Raw genomic sequence first — 14,123 nt, 5'->3', positions numbered from 1 at the left:
AAATGGCTCGAATAATGACCAGGCCATGGTGTGATGTCACGTCATGAAAAGTTGTCAGCAGAGTATATTTGTGGAAATATTATTCTCTCCACGGTGGTATGTGGAGTTTGTTTTGCAGAGCCGGACACTATCCTTGTGTTCAAAATCATCTATAGAGTATTCGGAGGAGGAACCCGCCTTGCAATGCCGAAGACAATCTGCGCGCCGGACTCATCGTCATTGAAGGCTGATTCAGGGGCTACTGAGGGAGTCCTGGATTAGGGGGTCCTCGGATAGCCGGACTATATCCTTTGGCCGGACTGTTGGACTATGAAGATACAAGATTGAAGACTTCGTCCCGTGTCCGGATGGGACTCTCCTGGGCGTGGAAGGCAAGCTTGGCAATACGGATATGTAGATCTCCTCCCTTGTAACCGACTCTGTGTAACCCTAGCCCCCTCCGGTGTCTATATAAACCGGAGGGCTTAGTCCATAGGACAACAACAATCATACCATAGGCTAGCTTCTAGGGTTTAGCCTCTACGATCTTGTGGTAGATCAACTCTTGTAATACTCATATCATCAAGATCAATCAAGCAGGAAGTAGGGTATTACCTCCATCGAGAGGGCCCGAACCTGGGTAAACATCGTGTCCCCCGCCTCCTGTTACCATCCGCCTTAGACGCACAGTTCGGGACCCCCTACCCGAGATCCGCCGGTTTTGACACCGACAGAGGTCGCGGCCAACAGGGACACCTGCTTATCGATACATATTCAGTCAGCCTCTTATAATTAAAGATTGATCCCATGTCCGGTTCTTCTCGCCGAACACCGGACAGCGTCTTAGGGGCTACGGACTATACGGGTTTTTTCTCTTTCTTACCTCGAAACCTGTTAACAGGCTGCTGCAGGCTTCATTCAGTCCGCTCTTGGCGGACTGAACCTTCTCGATCACTACACCCACAAGGATACGGTGCTCGTCCACGACGGAGGCACTTCGTAGTGCCCCCATCAGGTCATCCGGCGCTCCTAGATGGACAGGAGCCACCGGTGGAGGCGGCGCACCCCCTCCTTCAAAGGGGGCTGCTCGCCCGACTCCGCAGCCATATTGGTCTCCGGAATCGTATTCGGCTGAGGGCTGAACTGGATACGGCCCTCTTCGCCAGTCTCCATGGTGATTGGCTCCCCCATGTGTCCGGCAGAGGAGGTCCCGCCTTGTGGCGCCTCCCGGACAACGGCCTGGGCTCCTCCCTTCGGAGCGGTCCTCCGGGATAGCACTTCGGTGTCATCCCTGGCCCCGGGGGAGTAGGCAGGCGGTGACGACATGCTCGCCATCTCCGATGGAGCCAACGAACCTCCAGAGGAGGATCGCTGGATAAGGTCACGGGCCGGATTGCAATAGTATAGTTAACCATGTTAAAATAATAAAGAGAAAGGGCTGAAAGTGCGCACAAATAAGCCATGTCACTTACGATCCGGCCTGGGGCTTAGTGTGGGGGCGTCGTTCCGGACTACTATCAATGTCCCACGCGGTATTGACCGATGGGGCGCCCTTCCCCTTCTTGGGCGCTTTCGCCTCCGGATGCGCCGAGGCCGCCCTCTTCTTCTTCTTCTCCTCGGGAGGAGGGTTGTTTTCCTCCTCCTCCTCCACCTCTTCCTCGTCATTGTCCTCAGGGACAGAGGAATGAGCCTCGTCGTCTTCGGACGTCGCATCTGAAGCGCCCTTACGACGGGGGCCACTCTTGGCCCCCTTGGCCTTCTTCTCGGCCTTCTTCTCCGGTGCCGTATATGGCGCCGGCACCAGCATCTTCGCCAGGCGCGGGATGACCGGTTCTTCGGGCAGCGGAGCCAGACACTGGATCCGCTTCGCCCTCTCCACCCAGTCCTGAAAGAGCAATAATAAAAGCTTAGATATCATCCTCGAAACATTTAAGTCGGGGATACGTCAGAAAAAACATACCTTGCTGGCGGGGTGTTTGCAATCGTGACCACGGTCTGAGTCCGTGGCCGGTGGCTTCTCGTTGCCCTTAAAGAGCAACTTCCAGGCCCCTTTGTGAGAAGTCTCGAAGAGCCTTTTCAAGGTCTGGTGCTTCTTCGAATTGAACTCCCACAAAGGGCGGCTTCGATGCTGGCACGAAAGAATTCGGCGGACTAGCATCACCTGGATGACATCAACGAGCTTGACGTTCTTGGTCACCATGCTTTGAACACGCGTTTGCAGCGCTATCAGCTCGTCAGGTGAACACCAGTCCGGACTCTTTTCGACCCAGGAGGTGAGTCGCATGGGAGCACCGGAGCGGAATTCGGCAGCTGCGGCCCAGGTGGTGCCGTGAGGTTCTGTGATGTAGAACCACTGCTTCTGCCATGCCTTTACTGTCTCCACAAAAGTGCCTTTGGGCCAGGAGACGTTGGATAGCTTGCTCACCATGGCTCCTCCGCACTCCGTGTGCTGGCCATCCACCACCTTCGGCTTCACATTGAAAACTTTGAGCCACAACCCGAAGTGGGGATGGATGCGAAGGAAGGCCTCGCACACGACGATAAACGCCGAGATGTTGAGGAAGGAATTCGGGGACAGATCATGGAAATCTATCCCGTAATAATACATCAGCCTGCGGACGAAAGGGTGGAGTGGAAACCCTAGCCCGCGGAAGAAATGGGGGATGATTACTACCCTCTCTGTGGGTTCCAGCGTGGGGACGACTTGTCCCTCGGCCGGCAGACGATGGGCGATCTCCTTCGCCAAATATCCGGCCGCCCGGAGCTTAGTAATGTCCTCCTCCTTGACGGAGGAGACCATCCACTTGCCCTGACCACCGGATCTAGACATGGTTGCTTGAGTGGAAAGGGGATGAGAACTTGGGCATTGGAGCTTGAGATCGGAAAGGCGCAGACAGAGAGAGCGTGAGAAGAGGAAGGGGGATCCTTATCCCCTTATAAAGGCAGCAAATATTAAATGCCTCCTCACTCGCCTTAGGATTCGCTTGTTCCCAAGGGCTGTATAAATGGCACGGTTGAGTTACCCATGCCCGCATTGATGAGAATCCCGCAATAAGGGGACACGATCTCTGTTTCGATAAGACGTGCCAATAGCAACCGTGTCTCGAAACATGGGATGGCAGAAGAAAAACGGTTCGAAATCATGACAGGACAGACGCGATGTCGTGTTAAAAGAAGCTATCAACAGATTAGATTCGTGCAAATATTATATTCTCGCTGCGGTTATGTACGTGACAGGTCCGGATACAATCATCTTGTCTGAAGACTATCTTGGAGCTCGGAAAATGGAGAACTCGCCTTGCAATGCCGGAGACGATCTGCGCACCGGACTCCACGTCATTGAATTCAGGTTCAGGGGCTACTGAGGGAGTCCTAGACTAAGGGGTCCTCGGGCGTCCGGCCTGTTATTCATGGGCCGGAATGATGGGCTACGAAGACATGAAGGCCGAAGACTGTACCCGTGTCCAGATTGGACTCTACTTGGCGTGGAAGGCAAGCTTGGCAACTGAAGATTCCTTCTTATGTAACCGACTCCATGTATACCCTAGAGCCCCTCGGTGTCTATATAAACCGAAGGGGATAGTCCGGAAAGGACAAATACATACTCATTACCATATTCACATAGGCTAGACTTCTAGGGTTTAGCCATTACGATCTCGTGGTAGATCAACTCTTGTAATACTCATATTCATCAAGATCAATCAAGCAGGAAGTAGGGTATTACCTCCATAGAGAGGGCCCAAACCTGGGTAAACATCGTGTCCCCCGTCTCCTGTTACCATCGATCCTAGACGCACAGTTCGGGACCCCCTACCCGAGATCCACCGGTTTTGACACCGACAGCGGTCTTGACAAGATCCTCATTGCAACAAACTCATCCAACACTTCACTTGAGGACAAGGAGTGAAAGTCCGGCCATTGACGGATGACGGAGGACGTGGCCTTATGGTAGGGCATCATGGCCTTGAGAAACTTGCGCTTGATCCAATTGTCATTCGTATCCTTGCTCCCATGATCTCGGAATGAAACCGCGAGAGTGGTTAATCTCCGGTAAAGCTCTCGAGGTTCTTCATCTTCATTCATTGCAAACTCATCGGCTTCATCTTGCACCACTTCAAAGTTTGAGCATTGAATGTTTGCGCTTCCCTTGTAAATGGAAACAACATGTTGCGATGCTTCCTTGGTGATGGTGAAAGGTCGGAGATGCGCAATATCTTCGGGTGGAATTGCTTCTTGGAGAATGAAGAGAGCTGACTCGTTGAATTGATGGTCCGCGGCTTCTCTAGGAGTGAAGTTGCTTGGGTCATGCGGGTAGAAACCTTGCTCAATAATTCTCCAAAGATTAGTAGAACTATGATTTAAATGACGTTTAAAGCGATAGACCCAAGAGGCAAAATCCTCATTTTTCACAAGCTTAGGAGGAGGACCAACATGATTTATATGCGTGGAGGGAAACGGTCCTCCATAAGTGATTGGAGGTTCAACATGGGCAAAGATGCCATTTCCACTTCTACCACTAGTCAAAGGAACTTGATCATTAGTAGCTTCCCCCTTGTTGCAGTTAGCATCCGTCACCTTGTTAGTGGGATCGACCACGTCCAACGGTGCGGTGGATAATTTAAGACCATCAAGAAAAATCTTAAGCATGCCTTTAACCTCGGTCGTCATGGAGGTTCTCAATGTTTCCAAGGCCACATTGAACTCCTCACGAGAGACCGAGGATCCCCCATCAGCTGCAGACAAAGTGGGACTCGCACCGGGGTGCTCCTCCACCTCGTCTGTGGTGTCAACGATACTCTTCGGACAACAAAGTCCTTAATAAAGAGACGAGTCTCTGATACCAATTGAAAGGATCAATATGGTTGATTAGAGGGGGATGAATAGACAACTAACAATTTTTAGCTTTTCTTTACCAAATTAAACTTAGCATCAAAATAGGTTGTCTAGATATGCAACTATAGGTGGGCAACCTATATGATGCAACAACAACAAGCACACAAGAAAGCAAGGGATACAACACAATATATGCTTGCACAAGTAAATGTAGCGACCCGACCTCAGACGGTCAAGTCTCTGTGTTTCTGTGCCATCCCTGGATCAGTATGCTAGCACACACAGTACATCAATGTATATATCAAAGTGCAATCACATGTATAAATAACGTAAAACTGATATATACCTCATAAGTCACAGCGGAAACAAATAGTCGGGTGTGGAGTCCCATCAACGCCATCGGCAGGTTGAGTGTAGACCGTAACCCTGTACCGTACTCTTACTCGTTGGAAGAAAGTATCTGCAACATGATATGTTGCAGCCGTGTAGGTCAGTACATTGAATGTACAGGCAAGATCACATCATGAGAAAATAGATGATAAAACTATACTATATGCAATATGGCTTTGTGGCTCTGTGTCTGAGTTTTGTTTTGCATAAAAGCTGGTTTTATTTTTCCTACATCAAAGGAATATCAGGAGTTTGTACTATAGAGTTTTCTATCGTGACATGGTTCCGCCAACCGATGTCTCATAGTCCAAAATCATCATAAGTTGCCCACAATTATGTTATCAGTCCGGTGTTGAGAGTTCCGAGATAGATCCAAGTCCAGAGGCTCAAATTGTCCATAACCGGGGACACGGCTAATCGATTAGGTTTAAACCCTCTGCAGAGGTTTGTACACTTTACCCGCAAGATTCGATCCCTCTTTTTACGTTCTCGCACTTTAGGGTGTTTGAGAACAAGATGACCGAAACATGGTATTCCAAAGAGTTCCCCTGACCACTGTCCGGTGCTCATCCAATCCTACCATAGTTCTACATCTGCTAGCACCGTCCCAGCCAGAGTCACAACTAAGGTCAACCAAGCCAGAGCCCATAGTGACTTGCGGTTGCACAGGTAAGCTTCCGGGCATGAAGTATTCTTCCGTCTCTTTGAGTCTGGGTGAAGTTTTCCGCAAGATGTCATGGCACTTCTCCATGCATCCCGTCCATCCACTGGTTTCTCCAGGGTGCCCGTCAACCGTCCTTAACCCAGTAGTGTGTATTAAATTCTTGTCTCGAGTCTTGAAGTCTTGAGGCCTTGAAGATGCAGTCCTTGCAGATGCCATCATGGAGTTGTCGTCATTGACGTAGAGTCCTCCTTCTTCACACCACTCTCGTGCACTCATACCAAACCCCGTCTACTATAGCGTAGCATTAAAATAAATAACGTCTCGGGCTTGGTAACAGGGTGATGGGTTCCTACCTCATGCATACTACTCAACTACAAGAATTCAATATCACTACTGGAGGGTGGTTGCAAAGATGTCACTAAATGCAATAAAAACATAGGTATGAAAGCATGGTCAAAGTGAACTTGCCTAGTATTACTTGATGAAGATAATAAAACTCTCAGAATAATGACTTGGTAGAACTTTCGTCACTCCGTTGAAAATCTATATAGTCAAACATAGCATTCATATAAGCAAACATACTAGCAAGCAATTCTAACACTCATAATAAAACCAACAAATAAAATGCAAATCAACAAGGGACACCAAATAAAAACAAAGGAAAACTACACAACAAAACTACTAAAGAAAACTCTAAGATAACACAAAACAGTTTTGTCCTAAGTAAGAACTTAACAACAATTAAAACACTAAACTAATAAATTAACAGAAAATACAAAGTAAAACAACTAAGTTAATAGAAAGTATTTTTCATAAAATTTTATTTGTAAAAGGAAACAAATAAAAAGCTTTTATGAAACACTAACTATGACCTAAACAAGTTTTCATAAAAAACTAAGTAAAATAAATTTTTAAAATAAAAACAAAATTTTCTTTTCTTGACTAACAGAAAGAAAACTAAATTTTTCAAGAGTGACAAAATGAAATAATTTAAAACTAATAAAAACAATAAACAAAAGACTAAAACAAAACTATAACTAAAACAGTATTGTTTTTCTAAAAACTTAATTTAAAATAAACTAAAAATAAATCACTATATGACTTTGGATAGACAAAACAATAACAAAACCGTAGCAAAAAGAATCAATCAAAAATATTTTGTAAAACTCAAAATATGACCAAATTAGTGATTTGAAAAAATTTCATCAAACTCAAGTTTAAACTACTCAAATCTGAAAACTAAGTACGCAAACAGACACTTCAACAAATTTTTGACACAATGCAAAAGGATCACTCAATTTGGATCTAAAACATAAAATATATAAGCAATCGAAATTTGAAACTATTTCTGTTTTTTAAAACAGAAACAAAAATAAATGAGAAAAAAAAACGGGCAGGTGCTACGCATTGGGTTCCTACCGGGCCTAAGCAGTGGGCGATCTGAACTAAACGACGCTCGGCCGATCTTTAATAGACTAGTGCGCGTGCACAGAAAAGAAAAACCGGCTAAACCGATTAGATCTAAACCGTAAATAAACCGAAGCTAAACCGATCTAGTAAAAATAACCGCGGTGGAGGTGGAGGGCAGTGGATCTAATCTAGGGCGTTTATTAGATCTAATCTAGGGCGTTTATTAGATCGAACGGTGGAGGGCAGTGGAGTGCTCACCGCGGTGGAGGTGAACTCCGGCGAGGTCGCCGGCAGCGGTGGTGGCTCCTCCCGTGGGTCTCCGGCTTCAGGGAGGGCTCTGTTCGATGTGGGCGACGGTGACGAGCATGAAGGTGGCCTCGGCGTGGCTCGAGGACGGCGGTCTCGAGTGGGGCGAGCTCGACGGCGGCGATAATGTCCGGTGGTGAAGGGGGCGATGGCTCCAGGGATCCTTGGCGACGGCGGAGCGGCTCAGGGAATGCGAAGGAACGAGGGGAGTCTGGGGTTTGCTCGGGGGCGTCGGGGAGGTGTGTGGTGCTCGGGTGGGTGGCAATGGCGGCGGTGGCCGAGGTGAGCTCCGGCGAGCAATGGTGGCGGTGGCAGGAGGTTTGGGGAATCGGGAAAGGGCGGAACGGGTTGAGGGGAGGGGTATAAATAGGGGCAGGTCGACTTTGAGGAGGGGGCAGATCGGGGAGATCGCGAATCCCGCGATTCCGGCGATGCTCCGGCGGTGGCTGGAGATCTGGAGCATCTCGTCAGGAGGAAAGAGATGATTCGGTACGGATTGGGCCGGATTTGGCCCAAAAAAACAGTACCTTCCTTTTTTTGAATTACCCGCGAAGAAACAATCATTTTAGAAAATAAAATGAAAATAAAATATAGGAGTATTATATATCAAAATGATCAGAAAAATAAGCCCAATTTAATGGGATATTTCCAGGGGCAAATAAAATACTTTTTTTTAAATCATTTTTTTAATTCAAACAAATATCAAAATGACTTTCAAAACTCTATGGAAAATTTATTCCAACATTTTTGGGGTGTCATGTTACTCCCTCTCAACACTTTTGTTCAAGTGTTCTTTGTCAGAGAAGTTTTTGAATAAAACTCAAATGCCACTTTGAGTTAAAAACAAAATTTAAATCACAAATTCAAAATGAAGTTTTTCTTTACTTCCCACTCTCTTTCATTGAAGAAATCTTGAGGATCATTGAGTGGCATGAAGTTTGAAATATTTCCAAATTCAAATATTTTCAAACAGAAACATTTTTTGGAAAGTCCTTTTATTCCCTCTCAACAAAACTTCAAAAGTTTAAAATTCCAATCAATTTCACTCAATCAATCACTCAAGAATCATATATTTTAATTATTATAACATTCCAAAAATTAGAATTTTGGGATGTTACAAACTACCACACTTAAAATGAATCTCGTCCTCGAGATTCGACGAGATTCGAAGAGGCTAGCAAGAAAGGTTAGGGTTTGGGGGTCTTCTAGCAAATCCATCAATCAGAATGGTCTAGTGTGCTACCACACTTAAAAACAGGGCTATGGTTCCAACAGATCTTATGTACTCCATCCTTAGTGTAAACACTATCGGTCTTCTCACATCTTCGGAGTAACTCCTACACTGGGGCTCTTCCAGTAGGGCATAACCTTTTCCTCAAACTCGTGTCATTTCATCCTGGTGAGGTTCTTCCGAGACTGGGTCTTCATATCTGACAGGTCTGTCGCCAATTCTAATTAATTAGCGAAATCTCATGGTGGTCAACAATTAATGGTTTCTCCTGCAGAAAAGGGTTTGGGTTGAATCTCACCGTATATCCTATGATTGGCAACGGTTGCCTATTATAGGGATCCATTGTTCTAGCATTCTATAGTTTTAAACAAGGTTTGATATCGTCGTCTCTCTACTATGGGTAAGTCACTCAGATTTACCATTCCAAATAGCAAGAGCGAATGATACGAGTAAGTCGGTATGGTGATCAATCCATTCTGCACCCAAATCATTACTCTATATAAGGTTTAGCGAATCTCGCATTTCTAACACTCGGGCATTCTCACAAGCGTTGCAGAATTTCTCTTGTCGACGAACTTAGTTTGGATAATTCCATTGATTCTGCAAGCTGAATGAAACATCTATCGTTACTTCACAACTCTCGGGGTTTCGTAGCCTCCTAAGGAACATCTGCTCATCAAATCACATTTTCTTCCAAAATTTCTTCTTGTAGGGAGTACTTGATCTTTATTAATTCCTGGGCCTGTGGGTTGTGGGCCCACTTCAATACTTGCATAGCTTTAACTCATCCTATTGGGTTATATGGTTCCATATTCCAACATTACACCTCCTTAAATTCCAATATTGCTTCATTCCTTCATATTCTTGGGGTAACCAACATATCAAAACAAAACTCATACCTATTTTTTCCAAACTTCACTCCCTGAAATATCATTATCCTTTCCATGGGTCAAGTGTTCTTCACAGGGTACTACCACCCTTAAATGAAATTCACAAATCCATCCATAGACCATATTTCTCATATCCTCGAAACTGGTCCAAAATCTTTGTTCATAGAGTAAAAACTCACATAATACAACATATGAAATCATAACACATTAACTTTATTGATTTCATGAATTCATTACAATCTCTGAGCACCCATTACATAACTCAACTCATCGAACTTATGAAAATAAGATTGCTTTCTACCACTCTTATTATCCATATCAAAATCTCAACTACTCAGCTCCAGCTTTCTTCTGATTTGAACATTCCCTAGCAAAATGTCCTGCTTCCTTGCAGCGAAAACAAATGACTTCCGACATGTCTCGGGGCTTCTTTGTGATTATGTAGGTTCCTTGGATTCTTGGCTTCTTTTTTTGGACATTGACTAGCGTAATGACCTAAATCCTTGCACCTGTAACAAGTGATATGACTCAGGTCCTTCTTTGCAGAAGTTGGGTTGTTCTGGGGTTGCCTTCGTTTTCTCTTCCTTGATTTCTCTGTAATGATCAGAGCTTCTATTTCCTGAGGGTCAAACTTCACTTCTGCTGTCGGGATGTCTCCCAGATACTCTTGGCTTTGCTTCATGCAATACAGTGAAAAATGTCCTTCTTTCCCACATGAATAGCAGGCATTGGAGTAAAATCTGTTTAGGCCTTCTCCAGTAGGGTCGTCAACATCTTCCTTCATCACAGGTTCTTTCAAACTTTACCTGAGGGCTTCTTTCATTGCTTTCTTCTGCTGCTTGGTAATTTCTTGTACCTTGGGGTAAATATGACACTGACCAGGGTAGTGTGTAGTTCCTTCACACAGGAAACAAGTAACTTGCCTAGTCGGGCACTCTTCGGCTGGGTGATTCTCCTCACAATGAGGGCATCCATCCTTGTGTTCCTCCTGGGTGTGTCCTATTTCTCCGCAAATCTTGCAAGCACAAGGTTTCTTCTTCGGGTTATCATAGTTCTTCCGAATAAGACGAGATCTCAACAGAGTCTTCTTGAATTCCTAAGTTTTTGCTCCGTTGCATCCTTGTATGGCTTGATGCATTTTCCACCAGGTTGCAGCACTCTCGGTAAAATACTAAAGAGCATATTATAGTTCATCACGAAGTTCTAGTAGCTTGATGATAGTGACTAGAGAACTTTGTCAATCACTATCTTATCCGGAAGATTAACTCCCACTTGATTCAAGCAATTGTAGTACCCAAACATTCTGAGCACATGCTCGCTGGTTGAGCTATTCTCCTCCATCTTGTAGGCAAAGTACTTGTCAGAGGTCTCATACCTCTCAACACAGGCATGAGTCTGAAATACCAATTTTTAGTTCTTGGAACATCTCATATGCTCCATGTCATTCAAAACGTTTTTGAAGCCCCAGTTCTAAGCCATAAAGCATGCCGCGCTAAACTATTAAGTAGTCATCAAATCGAGTTTGCCAAACATCCATAACATCTACATCTGCTCCTGCAATAGGTTTGTCACCTAGCGGTGCATCAAGGACATAATTCTTCTGTGCAGCAATGAGGATAATCCTCAGATCACGGACCCAGTCCGCATCATTGCTACTATCATCTTTCAACTTAGTTTTCTCTAGGAGCATATCAAAAAATAAGGGAGCTAAAACGCGAGCTTTTGATCTACAACATAGATTTGCAAAACTATCAAGACTAAGTTCATGATAAATTAAGTTTAATTAATCAAATTACTAATGAACTCCCACTTAAATAGACATCCCTCAAGTCATCTAATTGACACGTGATCCAAATCAACTAACCCATGTCCGATCATCACGTGAGATGGGGTAGTCATCAATGGTGAACATCTCTATGTTGATCATATCTACTATATGATTCACGTTTGACCTTTCAGTCTCCAGTGTTCCGAGGCCATGTCTGTACATGCTAGGCTCGTCAAGTTTAATCCAAGTATTCTGCATGTGCAAAACTGTCTTGCACCTGTTGTATGTGAATGTAGAGTCTATCACACCCGATCATCACGTGGTGTCTCAACAAGACGAACTGTAGCAACGGTGCATACTCAGGGAGAACACTTTTACCTTGAAATTTAGTGAAGGGGTCACCTTATAATGCTACCGCCATACTAAGCAAAAGAAGATGCATAAAAGATAAACATCACATGCAATCAAAATATGTGACATGATATGGCCATCATCATCTTGTGCTTTTGATCTCCATCTCCAGAGCATCGTCATGATCTCCATCGTCACTAGCTCGACACCTTGATCTCCATCGTTGCGTCGTGGTCGTCTTGCCAACTATTGCTTCTACAACTATCGCTAATGCATAGTGATAAAGTAAAGCAATTACATGGCGTTTGCATTTCATACAATAAAGAGACAACCATAAGGCTCCTGCCGGTTGTCATTAGCTTTACAAAACATGATCATCTCATAGAATAACGTATATCACATCATGTCTTGACCATATCACATCACAACATACCCTGCAGAAACAAGTTAGACGTCCTCTACTTTGTTGTTGCAAGTTTTTACGTGGCTGCTACAGGCTTCTAGCAAGAACCGTTCTTACCTACGGCAAAAAACACAACGGTGACTCGTCAAGTTTGCTGTTTTAACCTTCTTCAAGGACTGGCCGTAGTCAAATTTGATTCAACTAAAGTAGGAGAAACAGACACCCGCCAGCCACCTTTATGCAAAACTAGTTGCATGTCTGTCGGTGGAACCGGTCTCATGTGTGTGGACATGTAAGGTTGGTCTGGGCCACTTCATCCCACAATACCGCCGAATAAAAATAAGACGTTGGTGGTAAGGAGTATGACTATCACCGCCCACAACTCTTTGTGTTCTACTCGTGCATATCATCTACGTATAGAACTGGCTCATGATGCCACTGTTGGGAATCTTTGCATGGAAAACAAAAAAAATTATACGCACACGCAATGATCTATCCATGGAGATGCATAGAAACGAGGGGGAGAGTGTGTCTACATACCCTTGTAGACCGTAAACGGAAGCATTTCACGACGCGGTTGATGTAGTCAAACTTTCTTCGCGCTCCGACCGATCAAGTACCGAACGTACGGCACCTCCGCGTTCTGCACACGTTTAGCTCGGTGACATCCTCTGCCTTCTTGATCCAGCAAGACGGCAAGGTAGTAGATGAGTTCCGGCAGCACGACGGCGTGGTGATGGTGATGGTGAAGTGATCTCCGCAGGTGAAAGGATCTATACGGTCGACTAGAGGGGGGGGTGAATAGGAGACTACAAATTTTACTCTTTCTTGTCAATTTTAAGGCTTAGCGGATAAAAAGGGTTCACTAGATATGCAACTAGGTGAACACAACCTATATGACAAGCAAGTTCTAAGCTAAGTATGCTAGGCAACAAACTAATTAACAAGCCAACAAGCATACAAGGCTAAGTAAAGTGCGGGAAAGGATTAACCACAAGTGAGACGAGGACGCCGATTTTATCCCGAAGTTCACTCTTCCTTGGGGAAGAGCTACTCTCCGTTTGGAGCGGTGCCGGAGCCAAAGCTTGCGGAACGCCACCGAAGGCTCACCGTAATCTCCTTCGAGTCACCCCCAACGGATGAGCCTCGAATCACTCGGGGTTGGTCTTGAAGGCGACCACCACACCTTTACAAACTTCTCCGGAGCACACCACAAGCAAGGAAGCTTCCGGAGGAACCTCTAACCGCCTAGGAGCCCAAGCTCCAAGAGTAACAAGTCATGGTGGATGAATGTTGCGGGGAATGCGATTTGGTTTGGTCAAAGTGTAGATCGGGTCTTGCTCTCCCAATCCCCAAAGTTTCAACAAGATTGGGTGGAGGGATTGAGAGTAGTGAGCAAAATGGGGTGTAGCAATGGAGGAGCTCAACAAGACATTAGGGTTAGGGGATGGAGGAGGAAGAAGGGGGCTTTTATAGTGTTCTTGGCCGGGAGGGGATTTCTGCCTGTTGGACCCCGTGCGCACGGGCCAAGTCAGCCCCGTGCGCACGGGGTGTCCAGTGAGATGCGAGGTACCCCGTGCGCACGGGCCAAGTCAGCCCCGTGCGCACGGGGTGTCCAGTGAGTTTCGAGGTACCCCGTGCGCACGGGCCAAGTCAGCCCCGTGCGCACGGGGTGTCTAGAAATATTCTGACTACCCCGTGCGCATGGGGTGTCCAGTGAGTTTCGAGGTACCCCGTGCGCACGGGCCAAGTCAGCCCCGTGCGCACGGGGTGTCTAGAAATATTCTGACTACCCCGTGCGCACGGGGGTCAGAGACCCCGTGCACACGGGGTGTCCAGAAGATTTCTGATGAAAACATCACAGGACACCACGGCAAAGCACACAACAAGTGGAATAT

The sequence above is a fragment of the Aegilops tauschii genome, chromosome 1 (assembly GCF_002575655.3).
Source record: "Aegilops tauschii subsp. strangulata cultivar AL8/78 chromosome 1, Aet v6.0, whole genome shotgun sequence".
Classification (NCBI taxonomy): domain Eukaryota; kingdom Viridiplantae; phylum Streptophyta; class Magnoliopsida; order Poales; family Poaceae; genus Aegilops; species Aegilops tauschii.
Note: the sequence above shows the minus strand (reverse complement) of the source record.